This window comes from Hoplias malabaricus, chromosome 1 (assembly GCF_029633855.1).
Source record: "Hoplias malabaricus isolate fHopMal1 chromosome 1, fHopMal1.hap1, whole genome shotgun sequence".
Lineage (NCBI taxonomy): Eukaryota > Metazoa > Chordata > Actinopteri > Characiformes > Erythrinidae > Hoplias > Hoplias malabaricus.
The window spans coordinates 50,664,015-50,670,874 of NC_089800.1; positions in this window are offsets into that span (position 1 = coordinate 50,664,015).

A 6,860-nucleotide genomic window follows, 5' to 3' on the forward strand; every position below is an offset into this window, starting at 1 on the left:
TTGGCCATTTGTTTTTATCCCCTTTCATACACAAAATGAATTTTTTAAAGAGACTAACAGCAGTGCTACAGAAAGAAATCCTACTTTCCAATGAATGTGCCAAGGGCTGCAACACAGCTTCAAGATCTCTGGGTGTTGTGTTCTCCCTGTGTCTGTATGGGTTTCTTCCTGGTGCTCTGGTTTCCTCAACAAACACATGGTGGGTCAGTGGCCTGTGTGAAACTGCCCACGGGTGTGAATGAATTGGTGAAGCAGTGCTTTTGACTTGTGCCCAGGATTTCAGATAAACTCTGGACCCACCCTAATCGAGATGAATCACAACACAATGAATGAAGGTGTTTAATGTGTTGCCGTCCATCAAACAAAACTTCCTACTAAAACTGCTCAAGCCAATAGCCATCATGGAATATTTAGTTGTATACTTTATGCCCAAAGGTTGCTACTAGAGAGCTCAATGACTTTCAGCAAGCTGCTGTCACCTTAGAGGAATAATTCACTGTTCAAAAATGACTGCTGGTAAAGAAGAGCTAATGTGATAACAGCATTAAACAAATATTAGATACAACACATGCAGAAATAAAAGACAGGTAGAGTTAAGATTGTATCACTTTATTGAGGCTCTGCTGGAATTAGTCTGTGAGGTGTTTGGTGTGTTCTCCCTGTGTCTGCGTGGGTTTCCTCCTGGTGCTTCGGTTTCCTCCCACGGTCCAAAAACACACATTGGTAGGTGGATTGGCAACTCATAAGTGTGAGTGTGTGTCGCCCTGTGAAGGACTGGCGCCCCCTCCAGGGTGTGATCTGGCCTTGCGCCCAGTGATTCCAGGTAGGCTCCAGACCCAGTGCAATGACTGAAAGTTAAAACTACATTGTACACAGGCAGACAGCACTAGATTTCCAATCCCCGCATATTAATTAATATAAATGATATTGTACCAGAAATACAATGCGCTATTAAGATCTAGATTCAGTCATTTTAAGACTTGTGTGGTGCACTACATAAGGAGTATGGAGTGATTTGTGATTATACCTCTGTGTTCTTCTCATGTTTTGAGGTGTTTTGACATCTCTCTTTACGAGATACTATGGCCCCCTACTGGACTGGCATGATAATTGAACCGTTTGCTTATTTTCAACAAAAGAGGGAGGAAAATCTCGTTTTTGTTTTTGTTTTTAAATCTCTGGATCTGTGTGGATGGGGCCATAAGTAGCACATGCACAGGTTGTGGACTCACATGTTTAGTGGTACATGTACAGCTTGTAATCTCCATAGAATAGCATTAAAAACAGAACCGGAGCTAAGTTCAAGCATTTGACATGAGCCTACAGTTACTATGCTCAGTGCCAAGTGTAAAAGCAATGGGTAGCATTGGGCTGTGGAGCAGCGGAACTGGACGTCTCTGATGGAGCTCTGTGCAGTGCCTTTTGAAGGTGTCTGTAAGTATTAAAGCTTATGGTTTACACAAAGTTACCACATTATACTATTCCGTTTACCTATTGTTTGGTTCCCTGTTTTCAATTTAAATACTTTGTGTATTTTTTTTTCATTTCAGGATCTGCACAGTGTCTGTTTCATCTGACATGGCTTTACTTTCTCATTCCTTGTGTTCAATCCATCATCGTTTAAACATCAGGAGGAACCTCCAGAAGGTATTTGGGTTGTGATTTGTTGGCTAGCTCTCTGAGCCAAGAGCATATGGAAATTCTGAAAGAAGAAATTCAAGAAGGAAAAAATGATGTGAGATGTTTGCATTGATAGAATTCCGCAAACACCAGTTTAAAACAGAGCAGCTCACTGAGTTGATTTTGCTTAAAGTAACAAGTGAACAATGCACAGCACTTTTAAAGTATTTATATGACATTCTTGAAACATTTCTGAACACCTACTCCTCCAGTATTCACTCATTGTCCTATAACCGTTCAATCATGTTCAGGGTCGCGGTGGGTCCGACGTCTACCCGGAAACACTGGGTAAGAGTCAGGAACACACACTGGAGGGGGCCCAGTCCTTTGTAGGGTGACACGCACACACTTTCACTCACACCAATGGACACTTTTAAGTCACCAATCCACCTACCAACGTGTGTTTTTGGACTGTGGGAGGAAACCCACGCGGACACAGGGAGAACACACCACACTCCTCACAGACATTCACCCGGAGGAAACCCGTGCAGACACAGGGTGAACACACCACAATCCTCACAGACAGGCACCCGGAGGAAACCCACGCAGACACAGGGAGAACACACCACACTCCTCACAGACAATCACCCGGAGGAAACCCGTGCGGACACAGGGTGAACACACCACACTCCTCACAGACAGTCGCCCAGCGGAAACCCACACAGACACAGGGAGAACACACCACACTCCTTAAAGACAGTCACCCGGAGGAAACCCGTGCAGACACAGGGTGAACACACCACACTCCTCACAGACAGTCACCCGGAGGAAACCCAAACAGACACAGGGAGAACACACCACACTCCTTAAAGACAGTCACCTGGAGGAAACCCGTGCAGACACAGGGTGAACACACCACACTCCTTACAGACAGGCACCCGGAGGAAACCCGTGCAGACACAGGGTGAACACACCACACTCCTCACAGACAGTCACCCGGAGGAAACCCAAACAGACAGAGGGAGAACACACTACACTCCTCACAGACAGTCGCCCAGCGGAAACCCACACAGACACAGGGAGAACACACCACACTCCTTAAAGACAGTCACCCGGAGGAAACCCACGCAGACACAGGGAGAACACACCACACTCTTCACAGACAGTCACCCGGAGGAAACCCACGCAGACACAGGGAGAACACACCACACTCCTTAAAGACAGTCACCCGGAGGAAACCCACGCAGACACAGGGAGAACACACCACACTCCTCACAGACAGTCGCCCAGCGGAAACCCACACAGACACAAGGAGAACACACCACACTCCTTAAAGACAGTCACCCGGAGGAAACCCACGCAGACACAGGGAGAACACACCACACTCTTCACAGACAGTCACCCGGAGGAAACCGACGCAGACACAGGGAGAACACACCACACTCCTCACAGACATTTGCCCAGCGGAAACCCACACAGACATAAGGAGAACACACCACACTCCTTAAAGACAGTCACCCGGAGGAAACCCACGCAGACACAGGGAGAACACACCACACTCCTCACAGACAGTCACCCGGAGGAAACCCACGCAGACACAGGGAGAACACACCACACTCCTCACAGACAGTCACCTGGAGGAAACCCACGCAGACACAGGGAGAACACACCACACTTCTCAAAGACAGTCACCCGGAGGAAACCCACGCAGACACAGGGAGAACACACCACACTCCTCACAGACAGTCACCCGGAGGAAACCCAAACAGACAGAGGGAGAACACACTACACTCCTCACAGACAGTCGCCCAGCGGAAACCCACACAGACACAGGGAGAACACATCACACTCCTTAAAGACAGTCACCCGGAGGAAACCCACGCAGACACAGGGTGAACACACCACACTCTTCACAGACAGTCACCCGGAGGAAACCCACGCAGACACAGGGAGAACACACCACACTCCTTAAAGACAGTCACCCGGAGGAAACCCACGCAGACACAGGGAGAACACACCACACTCCTTAAAGACAGTCACCCGGAGGAAACCCATGCAGACACAGGGAGAACACACCACACTCTTCACAGACAGTCACCGGGAGGAAACCCACGCAGACACAGGGAGAACACACCACACTCCTTAAAGACAGTCACCCGGAGGAAACCCACGCAGACACAGGGAGAACACACCACACTCCTCACAGACAGTCGCCCAGCGGAAACCCACACAGACACAGGGAGAACACACCACACTCCTTAAAGACAGTCACCCGGAGGAAACCCACGCAGACACAGGGAGAACACACCACACTCCTCACAGACAGTCACCCGGAGGAAACCCACGCAGACACAGGGAGAACACACCACACTCCTCACAGACAGTCACCTGGAGGAAACCCACGCAGACACAGGGAGAACACACCACACTCCTCAAAGACAGTCACCCGGAGGAAACCCTTGCAGACACAGGGAGAACACACCACACTCCTCACAGACAGTCACCCGGAGGAAGCTTGTGCTGGATTTGAATGAGCTCTGCATTTCATGGGGATATATTTGCCTCTCTGGCCAATCAGCACTCTAAATGGTACGTACCATTTAGTATGTACTTGGCACGGTGGGAACCCGGCGCAAGCAGGGATTGAAAAAGTACCTTGTTCCAGGGACCAGGACCAGATTGGGCCAGTGGAAAAGCAAAAGAGCCGAGCTGAGTCGAGTAGGGTCGTGTAGGTTCCACGAAGCGGAAAAGTGCCACATTAAGACCCAAGCAGGAATAGAGTAGTGCCAGTGTTGTATTAGTTTTTTTTTCTTGTTGGCACTGGAACTCTGGTTCTTCGGCTGATTCTGTTCAAGTGTTCCATTTAAGATTTTTCGAACACTGGTTCTCTCCGGTAATTCCACTGTAAATGTGATTAGTGACATTTTTTTTGTTGTTGTTCAATTATACACCATGGTTTTGTAAACATTTTCTATTTAAAATAAATTCCAGTGGTGTCTGGAAGCAAATTACATACATCTGTGTGCTGGAGTGGGTGGGGGCCTTGAAAATATTCTCATCTACAAAAGAGGGGGTTCAGCAGAAAGGGTTTGGGAACCACTGCTTCAGTATAAACTGGGTGCAGCTGAATACTTCATATTAATATAAAGTAAATCACACTTTAGAAGGAGTGTCTCAAACATTTGGCCACGTATTGTACATAGAAACACAGCCAGAATGAAAAGTGAAGGAAGGAAGGAAAGAAAGGAATAAGGAGGATGATTAAAACATGCAGAAACCTGAGGGATGTGCTGATAGCAGGGAGGAGGAAGTGGACAATAATGCTGCCGTTTTATAGAAAAATGATTGAAAAGGTCTGTATTCAGTTCATACTCAATTCAATACAATTCAGAAATGCCTTCTTTTGTGTCCACCACACACACACCTGTTTACAGAGTGTTTACAGGTAACCAGGTGAATGAGTGACAGGAATGTGAGGCATGTGGCTGTAGTCCCTCTCATTAGACGTCAGGGAGGGGGCACTCCCAAAGAAGACAGAAGGGAGGTGTGGGAAGGACAGTGTGTGCCAAGTGTTTAAGATGCATTTCCAGAGCCTTCAGGAACACACACACACACAGACACTTGGAGACACTCTGCACAAATTTGACGCCACACATGGATGTGTGTTTTAACGACTCCATAATTTAATGTCTCTATAATTCTCTCCAAAATACATAGAAGCCAAAAGTGTGAAATTTATAGATGGTGTATAAATGTTTAAAAATACGGCTTGGTTTCTGAACTGATGTGTTATGTTGATTCTGGAATAACATTCATTCATTCATCTTCACTTGCTCACTTCATCCTCACCAGAGTCATGGTGGTCCACCTGGAGACAGTCAGCACAAGGCAGGAGCATACCAGTTCATCACAGGGCATCATACACTCATCCTGTCACTCACACACATCTGTGGACAGTTTCACACACTCACCCTGTCACTCACTCATATATCTGGACATTTCTGTATGACCAACATGATCTACCACCGTATGTTTTGGAGTGTAGGGAACTGGGGCACCCAGAGGCAACCCACCCAGACACAGGGGGAACATACCATACTCCTCCCAGGTAGTGCTGGGGCATTTCATTTGTTTCGCTCTTACTCACCGCCCCACTCCACCCCCGCCTCAGCCCCCCACCCCTTTGGGATTTCACAATGTCTGCATCTTTAAAAAAAAAAAAGAAAAAAAAAGTAGAGAGGGAGGAAATGAGAGATCAGAGGGGAGGAAAAGGGGCAAAGGAGAAGAAAAGGAGGGAAGAGCACAATGAGGAGTGTTTGAGGAGAGTATGAAAGGCTAGACGAAGCTGTAAGGGGCGGGGCAGGGTGGGGGTGCATCAAGGAGGAGCCAAACCGCAACCGAGTGAAAAAGAAAGAGTAACCGGACAGAAAAGAAAAGAACATTGAGGTGGATGGGGAATAAACGGAAAAGTGAAGCAGGGGTAGGGAGAGAAAAGTGTTTTAATGGCAGGAGAGAGAGAGAGAGAGAGAGAGAGAGAGAGAGAGAGAGAATGTTATGGGGTGAGATATGAAGGGGCCCTATAACAGTCTGGGGGATAATGCTGTGCAGATGTGTCCTCATCTGACTCTGAAATGAATAGACGGCGAAGGGGGGGATGGCCTAGAGCCCAGTTTACATAGGATCCATACAGTGACCTGAAATATCTTTACGTCAACCCTCTCTGTGTTTCATTTCTTGACATCACCTCATAACCCAGAATTGCAGATTACCAATGTTACACACGTGGGCCACGTCCATCAAAGAGAAAGAAGGCCACAACAGAAGCCCCTTTCATACGAGCTGCAAAAAGGAAGGAACAAACTCACCAACAACAACAACACATCAATACACCATGAGTAAACATCTCTTAACATTACCACTGCAGTTGTGGTGGTTTCATTGTTGTGTTGGGGTTTATAGTGGAAAACCTGCCAGGGATCATGTCAGAAGAGCATTTACTGTGTTAGGGTAGAACTCAGTAGTGAGTTCTACTATTTGGTTTAACTTTATATTGACTTGGTCCCTCACGCGTAGAACACTTCACTTCAGTGTATACAGAAAGAGCTGCCTTTCAAACGGTGTTGTGGATTTCCCCCAAGGGCAATGACAGGAGCAAGTCAAAGATGGCATGTAAAAATAGAGGGGGATGAGAGCTGAAAGTCTAAAAACTAAAGCCGTGACCTCATTCTGACCTTAAAATC